This window comes from Eublepharis macularius, chromosome 11, assembly GCF_028583425.1.
Source record: "Eublepharis macularius isolate TG4126 chromosome 11, MPM_Emac_v1.0, whole genome shotgun sequence".
In the NCBI taxonomy this organism is placed as follows: domain Eukaryota; kingdom Metazoa; phylum Chordata; class Lepidosauria; order Squamata; family Eublepharidae; genus Eublepharis; species Eublepharis macularius.
In genome coordinates, this window is record NC_072800.1 from 7,342,002 (window position 1) to 7,354,405 (window position 12,404).

The following is a 12,404-nucleotide window of genomic DNA, read 5'->3' on the forward strand; positions in this document are numbered from 1 at the left end:
AGAAACATAATGTAACTGATAGTTTGATGTTAGGTTTTGTTTAATCTAATATATATTATCTATTTTACTAGTGTGTTAAGATAGTTAAGAATAGAAAAGGGGATATAAGTAGGAGATTTAGACAGCAGGTTGGAAAACTGTTGGAAGTCTTAGATTAAGGGGGGAGGGGAAAGGGTGGGAGAATATGGAAGTGAGAGTTTTAATTGAAAATCTGTAATATCAATTTTTACTCACCCAATAAATTTTTTTTTAAAAAAAATAGTGCTATTTCAAGCTCCAAAATCTTCAGACGAATATGCCAACAAATATGGAAAACATAACAATGGCCCTCAGAGTGGGGCTGTCAAGACAAACTCTAAAAATTATACAAGTCTCATTAACAGTTCCACAGCTGCAGGGTCAGTTCTCTGGCCAAGCCACCCAAGCAGCTGTGTGGAGTGGCACAATGCAAAGGACACACTCCAGGGTTTTGGCTGGCATCACTAGGGTTGCCCCTAGGGGAAAAATTGATTTCTAAGGTGTATAAACTTTTATTGAAATGGTATACGGAAGATGAGATGGTTAAAACTCAAATGGTGAAGTGGGCAATAAATCTTAATAAAGAAATCACAATGGAGACATGGGAATTTCTATGGAAGAATACATTGAAGACATCTACATGTAATAATATGAAAGAAAATGGATACAAGATGATGTATAGGTGGTATTTAACACCGAAAAAAAATAGCAAATGCAAATAGTAATATGTCAAACAAATGCTGGAAATGTAAAAAACATGAGGGTTCTTTTTATCATATGTGGTGGACGTGAGATAAGGCCAAGCTTTTTTGGTCAAAGACATATACGGAAGTGCTATTAATTATGAAATGCAATTTGTTAAAGAGCCCTGAAATGCTGTTGTTAGGATTAAATATGCAAAAAGTTAATGTGAACGATAGGACATTGTTATTCTATATGATGGTGGTAGCAAGATTACTATATGCACAGTATTGGAAGCAAGAAGAGATACCAGAAGTCGAAGATTGGATTCAAAAACTGTTGTACATGGCGGAGATGGACAAAATGACAAGAAAGCTGAAAGAACAAAATCCAAGTGAATTTTTAAGTGACTGGGGGAAACTTAAGGAGTACCTTGAAACTAAGTGGGACGTGAAAGGACAGTTGTGGTCTCTGGACAATTATTAAGATAAATAGAGGATAAGTAAAAGCTTTACCTTTAATAATAGGGACAAATATGTGAATAGAGATAACAATAAGAAATAAAGGGGTTATAGTGCTGTTGGAAGTCAAAAAGGGAAAAGGGGGAGGGGGAAGGGATGGGGGCATATATATTGACTTAAAGGGTAAATGTAGTTATTTTATGTATTATGGAATGTATGTTAACCCATTCAATAAAATTGATTTTAAAAAATATATATGTAGAAATCCACTATCACCAGTTCTTTTTGTCATCGCAATGGAACTTCTGGCAGAGATAATTAGAAGAAACAATAATATTGAAGGAATACAAATCGGCCAAGATATACATAAAATAAGTTTGTTTGCAGATGACATCCTACTATATATTTCTCACCCTTTGAACTCATTGAGGTACTTAGAATTAGAATTATCTAAATTCCAGCAAATTTCAGGCCTAGTAATAAATCAAGCAAAATCCAATATCTTGCCAATTAATCTAGCAGAAGCACAAGTAAAACTAATTAAACAACAACATAAATATCAGTGGGCCCACAAGTACATAACATATCTTGGGGTAAAAATCACATCAGACCCAAAACAGTTGATACAATATAATCATATACACAAAATAAAGGAAATTAAAAGAGACATATGTAAATGGGAGAGACAAAAGCTCTCATGGCATGAAAGATACAATCTGATAAAATCTTTTATATTGCCCAAGTTATTATTCCTATTTAGATTACTTCCTATACTTATTCCCATCAAATTATTAAAACAATGGCAGGCAATATTAAACCAATTCCTATGGCAACATACACACCCAAGAATAGCCTTTAAAATAATATAAAAAAAGAAATCACAAGGTGGATATAATTACCCTGATTTAGAACTATACAACGCAGCTGCTAGGATAATCAATGTAATACATATAGTACAAGACAAAGAACAAACTGACTGGATTAAAGCCTTAAATATTCAACAATATACTACCACAATACAAGATATAATTTGGATGACTCCGAAACACAGACTCACAGAAATTAAACATAACCCATTCTTGACAGCGATCTTAAAAATATGGGATAAATATAAAAATAAACTAGTATCAAAAATCTCTCGCTTTTCACTTCACAAAAAGGCTAGTCACTAAGACACATAATAACTAATTTAGGAGATAAAGAAAAATACCTGATTAGTAGACATAGCATCCAAAACAGGACTATTGGGAAAAAAATAAACTAGAAGAAAGAATAGGACAAAAAATACTCTGGTTTCTATATTTTCAATTGATTTATTTTGCAAAGGAAACTGAAGGAAATAATGAACAAACCAAGGACAGAGTTTGAACAAATAATAGAAACTCAAGAATTTACTCATAAAGGCTTGGTTTCTAAAATTTATGGCTTATTAATAAATAATACAGAAATATCAAGCTTTGCCGTACGCCCGAAATGGCAACAAGACTGCGGAATTAATATCTCAGATAAGGAACGGGAACAAGTTTGGACTTCAAAACTGTTTAGCTCACAAGTCATTAATAACAATCTTCAATCATATAAAATTATTAACTTTTGGTATTTGACCCCACGTAAATTATCCAAAATATGCTGGAAACAATGTGGGAAAGTGGAAACAATGTGGGAAAGTGGGCGATTATGCATACTGCTGGTGGAAATGCCAATATGTAACAGAGTACTGGAATAAAATTTTAAGCCAGACAGAGCTAATAACATCATGTAAGATACCTCTAAAACCAGAAATTATTTTCCTCAATATCTGGAAAGACCAAAACATACCATCTATTAGAAAGGATCTAACAACAACATTCTTTTTTGAAGCCAAAACCTCACTAGCACTATACTGGAAATCAAAAACAATACCTACAATTAACACATGGTACAATAAAATTTGGGATCTCCTCCTAATGGAAAAAATAACTGGAAAGTTGTATTTACAAACCAACCCTGCAGGTATCTCTAATTTTTATGCTAAATGGGAACCTTTCTTAGACTTTTTATCTAAAAATGATTTGTTACTAACGAAATTACCATATCAAGATGTCATGGATAGGGGTGTGCATTTCGGTTATCCGATAACCAAAAAAATACCGAAACAGACCCGTTTCGATTTGTTTCAGTATTACCGAAACTTTTTCTGATTACTGAAACGTTTCGGTATGTTTCGGTAATTGTTTCAGTAATCAGAGAATCGCCATTTTGCTAGCCGTTTGCATTTGCAAGTGGCTAGCAAAATCCTACAGGAAGCTACAGCTTCCTGCAGGCTCTTTGAAGAGGGGAGGGGGGAGAAGGAGTGAGTGACTCACTACCTCCTCTTCACCCCTCACCCCTCTTGCTAGTAAAGGCGGGAATCCTTGCTTTGCAAGGTGCTTGCTTGCTAGCATTGCACTGCAAATGCAATGCAAAGCAAGCAGCAAAAGATTCCTGCCAAAATTCCCAGGTAGGGGAGGGGGGAGCAGGAAGGAGTGATAGAGTAGGATTCCAAGGGGGGATGTGGGGGGTAAGGCAAGGGAGGGGGGACTTAGGAGTGTCCAATCCCACTGCTGCATGCTTCTTCAAGCCAATAGATTCAAATCTTTGGCAGAAGATGCAGCAGGGGATTTAAATTAGAGGCTGGACAAGTTGGGACAGCTTCTGTTGCTGCTGGACTGTGGAGAGAGTGAGAGACTGCTTCTTCTCTGCCTTGGTCTTCTGGACTGCACCGAGTGGACTTCAGCCTGTGGAGCAGGCACATGGTGGGTGACACCAGCGAGCGGCCAGACCCCCTGTCCCTGAGAGGGGAGGGTGGCCCGCCTTCAGGACCACCACATGGGGCCAAAGTGAACTGGGGAGGGTGGCTCCATTTGTGTTCAATGGGAGTTTCTTGGGGTCATCAAATTTGGGAATGTATAACTCCAAGATCCATATTGCAATCATGACCAGACTTGGGTGATGGCTGGAGAAGAGCCTGCTGCACATTCCCTTTGAATATGGACTCTCTAAGTGCTAAGGGGGCTGTTCTGGCACCGACGAACACTGGACACCAAACACATTCATTAACGGGACATGTTCAGTTCTGTTCGTCTGTTCGTGTTCGTAGTTGGGAATGAACAAGGAACAGTCTGTTTGGGTTTTTGTTCCTGTTTGTGCCCATGTCTACTTCTGACTGCCAAGAGGGCCATTTCCCTCGGGACTGACTAGGAGGCTCTGAAGCCAATGGTCAGGGGACAGACAGCGTTTCCACAGGTGGAAGCACAGCGGACAGGTGCATGTGAGGCAGGGACATGCCTGGACTAACATGAAGTAAGTGCTCCCAGCTGGAACTCCCTCCCTTGTTGCGGAGACACATCCACTGCGGGGCCTTGAGAGGGCCGCACCACCATGACAGGCTAGGAAGGTGCCAACAAGAAATGCTTTCTTTGCAAATCCTGCTTGGCAGTGTCTGCTGCACCCAGCAGCCACAGTAAAGGGAGGAGGGTGAGGGGGTCTTCACAAGAACATCTGCCACTCAATCGCTGCTTCCAGCAGGGGGGTAGAGGAAGGGGTGGAGCTGCTGGGACAAAGGGCAACAGTTTAGGCACCTGGCTTGCTTTGAACAGTGAGGCCGGAGCGCTGCCTCCTTCTGTGTCCCTTCCCTTGCAGGATCTGCAGAAGTCCTGCACAGCCAAGCCTTCCCTTCCCTCCTCTCGCAGATTGGACAGCTCTGAGCAGATTTGCAGGCTGGCAGGGGTGAGGGGGAAGCCTCAGAGCTCCTTTGTCAGGAGGTGCACAACTACAGGACCCTTGGGCAGAATTCTCAGCAAGGGCTCCTGTATCTTTAAGAGCTGTTGGGCACTGAGACTCTCCCATCCTATGTGGCTCTTCAAATACAGGGCGAAGCCGAAGCTGTGCTGTGACGCTCTTAAAGGTGCAGGAGAATTCAAGGAACAAAGGACCTGCAAGCTGTTAGACCAGCTTTCTGTTTCCAGCTGTGGTCAGTCAGGTGCTTCTGGGAAGCATCAAATACTGTTTGAACGGTCCCCCTTTGCTGCGTGTCTTCAGCAACTGCTGTAGCACAGTGGTTAAGTGGTTCAGTTGCAAATCAGCAATCTACTGGTTCAAATCCCACTACTACCATGAGCTCAGTAGGTGGCCTTGGGTAACTCACCCCTCTCAGCCCCAGCTGTATTGTGGGGATAATAATAACATTAACTTGATCACCACTCTGGGTGAGGCACTAATATTTCTAGAAGAGCGGTATATAATCATAGTTATTATTGTTGTTGTTGTTGTTATATCAAAGATACACTGCTCATTGCTGTGAATAAGCTCTTCTTAACAAGCTCAGTTTGTAGCTAATGATTAGACGTGGCTACCAAGAGCACACTCCCATTATTTATCCCACAAGCAATTGGCATTTAGAGATACATGGCCTCTGAACATGGAGGCTCACTCTCCCATCATTTATCCGACAAGTAATTGGCATTTGGGGATGGATGGCCTCTGATCATGGAGGATCCCTCTCTCATCATCTGTCCCACAAGCAATTAGCGTTCCATTATTCCCTACCTGTAATCCCCGTCTCCATAATTTCCTATGAAAAAGCACGTTTTCCATTATTTCCTGTGGGCAATCGATGTCCCCTATTACTCTGTATGGGCAGTTGCTGTTTCCATTATTTCCTATGGGCAAGCGAACTTTCCATTATTCCCTACGGGCAGTCTCCGTTATTCTCTATGGGCAAGCATGATTCCCATTATTCCCTAAGGCCAATCATTTCTTCATTATTCCCTCTGGGCAGGCGTGCTTTCCATTATTCCCTATGGGCAATTGCTCTCTGCAGTATTCCCTATGGGCTCTCGGTCTTCCCATTATTTCCTAAGGGTAAGTGTGCTTTCCATGCTTCCCTACAAGCAAGAATGTTTTCCATTATTCCATAAGGGCAATCCCTGTCCCCTTTATTCCCTATAAGCAAGCGAGCTTTTCGTTTTTCCCTATGGGCAATCACTGTCTCCATTATTCTCTATGTGCAACCGCTGTCTCCATTGTGCCCTATGGGCATACATGCTTTCAATTATTCCCTGTGGAGAATCGCTGTCTCCAGGATTCGCTTTGGACAATTGCTTTTTTTATCCTTCCATATTTGCAATCTATGTCCCCATTATTCCCTAAGAGCAAGCGAGCGTTCCATTATTCCCTAGGGGAATCTCTATCTCCATTATTCTCTATGGGCAATCGCTGTCTCCATTTTTCCCTTTGGACAAACGTGCTTTCCATTATTCCATACGGGCAATCACTATCTGCTTTATTCCCTATGGGACAGTTTCATTTCCATTATTCCCTAATGATGAGCAATCCATCCTTGCTGGTTTCCTGTCAGCCCATGGGGCAAGCAGCCAGAATCGTTCCATCTGTTGGTGAGACAAAGCATCTGTTGGAATTGGAGACGGGGATTACAGGTAGGGAATAATAGAACACTAATTGCTTGTGGGACAGATGATGAGAGAGCGATCCTCCATGTTCAGAGGCCATCCATCCCCAAATGCCTACTGCTTTTGGGATAAATGATTAGAGAGCGATCCTCCATGTTCAGAGGCCATGCATCTCTAAATGCCAATTGCTTGTGGGATAAATGATGGGAGTGTGCTCTTGGTAGCCAGGTCTAATCATTAGCTACAAAACGAGTCAATTAAGAAGAGTTTATTCACAGCAATGAGCAGTGTATCTTTGATATAATAACAACAATAATAATAACTATGATTATATAACACTCTTCTAGAAATATTAGTGCCTCACCCAGAGTGGTGAACAAGTTAATGTTGTTATTATCCCCACAATACAGCTGGGGAGCTGGAGCCATGAACTCATGGCAGTAGTGGGATTTGAACCAGTAGATTGCTGATTCGCAGCTGAACTACTTAACCACTGTGCTACAGCAGTTGCTGAAGACACACAGCAAAGGGGGACCATTCAAACAGTACTTGATGCTTCCCAGAACCACAGCTTGAAACAGAAAGCTGATCTAACAGCCTGCAGATCCTTTGTTCCCTGAATGCTCCTGCACCTTTAAGAGCATCACAGCACAGCTTTGGCTTCACCCTGTATTTGAAGAGCCACACAGGATGGGAGAATTTCAGTGCCCAACAGCTCTTAAAGATACAGGAGCCCTTGCTGAGAATTCTGCCCAAGGGTCCTGTAGTTGTGCACCTCCTGACAAAGGAGCTCTGAGGATTTTCCCCCACCCCCGCTGGCCTGCAAATCTGCTCAGAGCTGTCCAATCTGCAAGAGGAGGGAAGGAAAGGCTTGGCTGTGCAGGGCTTCTGCAGATCCTGCAAGGGAAGGGACACAGAAGGAGGCAGCGCTCCGGCCTCACTGTTCAAAGCAAGCCAGGTGCCTAAACCGTTGCCCTTTCTCCCAGCAGCTCCACTCCTTCCTCTACCCCCCCCCCATTGGAAGCAGCGATTGAGTGGCAGATGTTCCTGTGAAGACCCCCTCGCCCTCCTCCCTTTACTGTGGCTGCTGGGCGCAGCAGGCACTGCCAAGCAGGACTTGTAAGGAAAGCATTTCTTGTTGGTGCCCTCCTAGGCTGGCATGGTGGTGCGGCCCTCTCAAGGCCCTGCAATGGATGTGCCTCCGCAACAAGGGAGGGAGTGCCAGCAGGGAGCATTTACTTCATGTTAGGTCCAGGCATGTCCCTGCTTCACTTGCACCTGTCTGCTTGACGACTGCGGTCGCCGGGTGGTCAGGGAGAGGGGGACCAAGGGGTTCTGGCCACAGCAACGAGCCATACCTGGAAGATCCTGTAAGAGGGATGGGAAGTTCAGCAGCTGCTGGCATTGAAGACCTCCCTGCTGTCACAGAAAGGAGGGGACGGGGCAGTGCAAGTGGTGGGGAAGGGTTGTGGCAATACCTGAGAGGGAGAGGTACCAACCGGGACCTGGAAAGCTCACAAGCCTTGGGAGTCGTCATCCGTGGAACCCACAGAGGTACTCTGTGGTGGCAGCAACCATCACCCACCCTCCTGCATGAGCGGAAATGATGGGATGGACGGGAGAGGTATTTGGGAGGGATCGGAGTGGTCCCAGAGAGGGAGAGGAAGAAACAGGGCAGTGGCAGCAGCTGCTATTGCCCACCTTCCTGCCTTTGCGGAAAGGACGGGAGTCGTGGGACACATTCCCCCCCAGATCAAAGGGGTCCAGTCAGTCCCATTGACAGGCAAGCCACCATGTTCTGCAACAATGCTGTATCCCTATACCGTATAATCAGATGTGCAAATGCAGCCGAGCTGTCCCTCATGACCAAGGAGGCAGCAGTAACATGATAGCCCCTTGTGAAGCGGCGGCTGACATGACCCGCCGTCCTGCCTTCATGGAAAGAAGGGGATGGGGAGGACAGGAGAGGTTGTTCATAAGGGTCGGAGTGGTTCCTCAGACGGAGAGGTAGAAAGAGGGACCAGCAGCCCTGAGAAATGAGGGGGGCCAGAGCAGTTCCACACCGCTCCAAGACCCCTCACCTGAGCAGGCAGTATGGACACTACTCATAACAGTTTGGGTGGCACCACCAGACACCAGCCGCTTTCCTGCCTTCGTGGAAAGGACTGGACAGCAGAGGTCTCCAAAGGGTTTGTAGAAGGAGAAATGGGGACCATGTGAGTGATGATGAAATGTGCAGACACGAACCACCTTCCTGCCTTCGCGGAAAGAACAGGAGAGAAAGGAGAGGAGAGGTCACTAGGAAAGGTTAGAGTGGAAACAGCCCTGAGAACTGAGGGTGGCTAGTGCCACCACTCAGACACCTAACCTGAGCAGGCACTACTCACTACTGAGAGCCTTTCCTGCTTTTGTGGAAAGGACAGTAGTCGAGGGACCTGTTCCCCCCTGTGCTCAGAGGGCACAGCGGATCCAATGGATCGGGGCACCATGTGGCTCAACTACATGCGCAGCAGCTCCTGAGCTGTTGCACAATTAGCCAAAGGAGGCTGCCACCAGCATCACCTATCTTCCTGCCTTCGCAGAAAGGAGGGGATGGACAGGACAGGAGAGGTTGCTTGGACGGGTCAGAGTGGTTCCAGAGAGGGAGAGAAAGAAATGGGGCAGCAGCAGCTGCTGATATCAGCCACCTTCCTGCCTTTGCAGAAAGGACATGAGTCGAGGGACCCATTCCCCCCTGCAGAAAGGAGGTGTCATGATGATCTGGCTGCGCCAGAAAGGTCTAGCAAGGTCCCAGAAGCCTGTTCCAGTGGGAGTAGGCCTGTCTAAACCTGACTCAAATGTCCCAGCCCTCATTCGAGATACCCTCCAGACTCGATGGGGAAGGGTGAGTGGCAACGGCATGGAGAACCAAGGGGCAAGATGTTTTAGTAGCCTGCGGAAGCCCACACACTCCACAATGGATAGAGGCAAGACATGTAGGGCAATTGTCTCTGCCAAGACACGAAGGCCCACCTCCTGAACCTTGCCGTTCTAAGCCTCGCTCTGTTTGCAATTAAACATTTTGTTTAAGGCCAAACACATACCGGGTGTTAGTCTGAATAGTTTCCATTATTCCCTAAAGGCAATCGCTGTCTCCATTATTCCCTATGGGCAATCATGGTTCCCCAATATTCCCTAAGGGCAATCGCTATCTCCATTATTCTCTATGGGCAATCGTTGTCTCCATTTTTCCCTATGGGCAAGCAAAGTTTCCATTATTCCCTGTTGGCAATCACAGTCCCCAGAATTCGCTGTGGGCAATTGCTGTTTTCATTATTCTCTGTGGGCAATCACTGTTTCCATTGTTTCCTATGGACAGTCATGGTTTCTATTATTCCCTATGGGACTTCGCTGATCTCATTATTCACTAAGGGGAAGCATGCTTTCCTTTATTCCCTATGGGAAATTAATGTTCCCATTATTCCCTAAGGGCATGCATGGTTTCCATTATTCCCCTTTTGTAAGCATGGCATCCATGATTCCATAAGGGTGATCGCTGTCTTCATTATTCCCTGAGGGCAAGCATGGTTCCCATTGTTCCGTACGGGCAATCGCTTTCTACATTATTCCCTATCGGCAGGCATGCTTTCCATTAATCCCTATGGGCAATTGCTCTATGCAGTATTCCCTAAAGGTAATCGGTGTTCCCATTATTTCCTATGAGCATGTGTGCTTTCCATACTTCCCTATGGGCAAGTATGATTTCTGTTATTCCCTATGGGCAATGGCTGTCTCCATTATTCCCCATGGGCAAGCATTGTTTCCATTATACCCTAAGGGCAATCGCTGTCTCCATTATTCCCTTTGGGCAAGCATGGTTCCCATTATTCCCTACGGGCAAGCATGCTTTCCATTATTCCCTATGGGCAATCGCTGTCCCCATTATTCCTGATGTTCAAGCACTCTTCCCATTATTTCCAAAGGGAAGGTGTGCTTTCCGTTACTCCCTATGGGCAACTGTTATTCCCATTATTCCCTTTGGACAAGCATGCTTTCCATTATTCTTTATGGGCAATCGATATTGGCATTATTCCCTATGTGAAAGCATGATATCCATTATTCCCTAAAGGCAATCACTGTTTCCATTATTCCCTAAGGTTCCCATTATTTCCTATGGGCAATCGCTTTCTGTATTATTCCCTCTGGGCAGGCGCGATTTCCATGCTTTCCTATAGGCATCTTCTCTCTGCAGTACTCCCTATGGACAATTGTTGTTTCCATTATTTCCTAATGGCAAGCGTGCTTTCCATTCTTCCCTACAATCAAGTATGATTTCCATTATTCTGTATGCGCAATCACTGTCCCCATTATCCCCTATGAGCAAGCGAGCTTTCCATTATTCCATATGGGCAGTCGCTGTCTCCATTATTCTCTTTGAGCAATCGCTGTCTCCATTTTTACCTATGGGCAATTGTGCTTTCCATTATTCCCTGCGGACAATCACTGTCTCCAGTATTCCCTATGGACAATTCCTGTTTTCATTTTTCTCTTTGGGCAAACACTGTCCCCATTGTTCCTTATGGGCAATCGTGATTTCCATTATTCCCTAAGGGTGGTCTCCATTAGTCCCTTTGGGCAAGCATGGTTCCCATTATTTCCTACGGGCAAGCATGCTTTCCATTATTCCTTATGGGAAATCGCTATCTGCATTATTCCCTATGGGAAAGTTTGGTTTCAATTATTTCCTATAGGCAATCGCTGTCTCCATTATTTTCTATGGGCAATTGCTGTCTCCATTAATCCCTATGCGTGTATGTGCTTTCCATTATTGCCTGTGGAGAATCGCTGTCTCAAGTATTTGCTATGGGCAATTGCTGTTTTAATTATTCCCTAAGGACAATCACCGTCCCCATTGTTCCCTACTGGCAAACATGGTTTCCATTATTCCCTAAGGGCAAGCATGCTTTCCATTATTCCCTATGGGCAATCGCTGTTCCAATTATTCCCAAAGGGCAAGCATGATTTCCATTATTCCCTAAGGGTAAGAGTGCTTTCCATTATTTCCTATGAGCAATCACTCTTCCTATTATTTCCTTTGGGCAGATGTGCTTTCCTTTACTCTCGCTGGACAATTCCTGTTCCCATTATTCCCTTTGAACAAGCATGCTTTCCATTAGTCCTTATGGACTAATAATCTCTATTGCAATTATTCCCTATGGGAAAGCATGATATCCATTATTCCCTAAAAGCAAATGCAGTCTCCATTTTCCCTAAGGGCAAGCATAGTTCCCAGTATTCCCTATGGGCAATCACTTTCTCCATTATTCCCTCTGGGCAGGGGTTGTTTCCATTATTCCCTATGTGCAATTGCTCTCTGCAGTATTCCCTATGGTCTCTCGGTGTTCCCATTATTTCCTATAAGCAAGCATACTTTCCATGCTTCCCTATGGGCAAGTATGATTTCCATTATTCTGTTTTGGTAATTGCAGTCCCCATTATTCACTATGAGAAAGATAGCTTTCAGTTTTTCCCCATGGGCAATTTCGCTGTCTCAAGTATTCGCTATGGGCAATTGCTGTTTTGAATGTTCCCTATGGCTACAATGTGATCAACTGTGCTAGAGCTAGAAAACAGTATGCTAATGTGACAAATACATATAGAGTTGTATTTGCCTCTTCCCGTCTATTTGTGGCTGTCTTTATTTCTTTCTGTAGTTCCACCACTATCTATCTGAATCTCTCTCTGTGTCTATCTACCCTTTCCTATCTTTCTCTCTCTAGCTATCATTTTCTCTCCAGCGTTTATCTCCAGCGTTTTCTATATACCTTTCTCTATC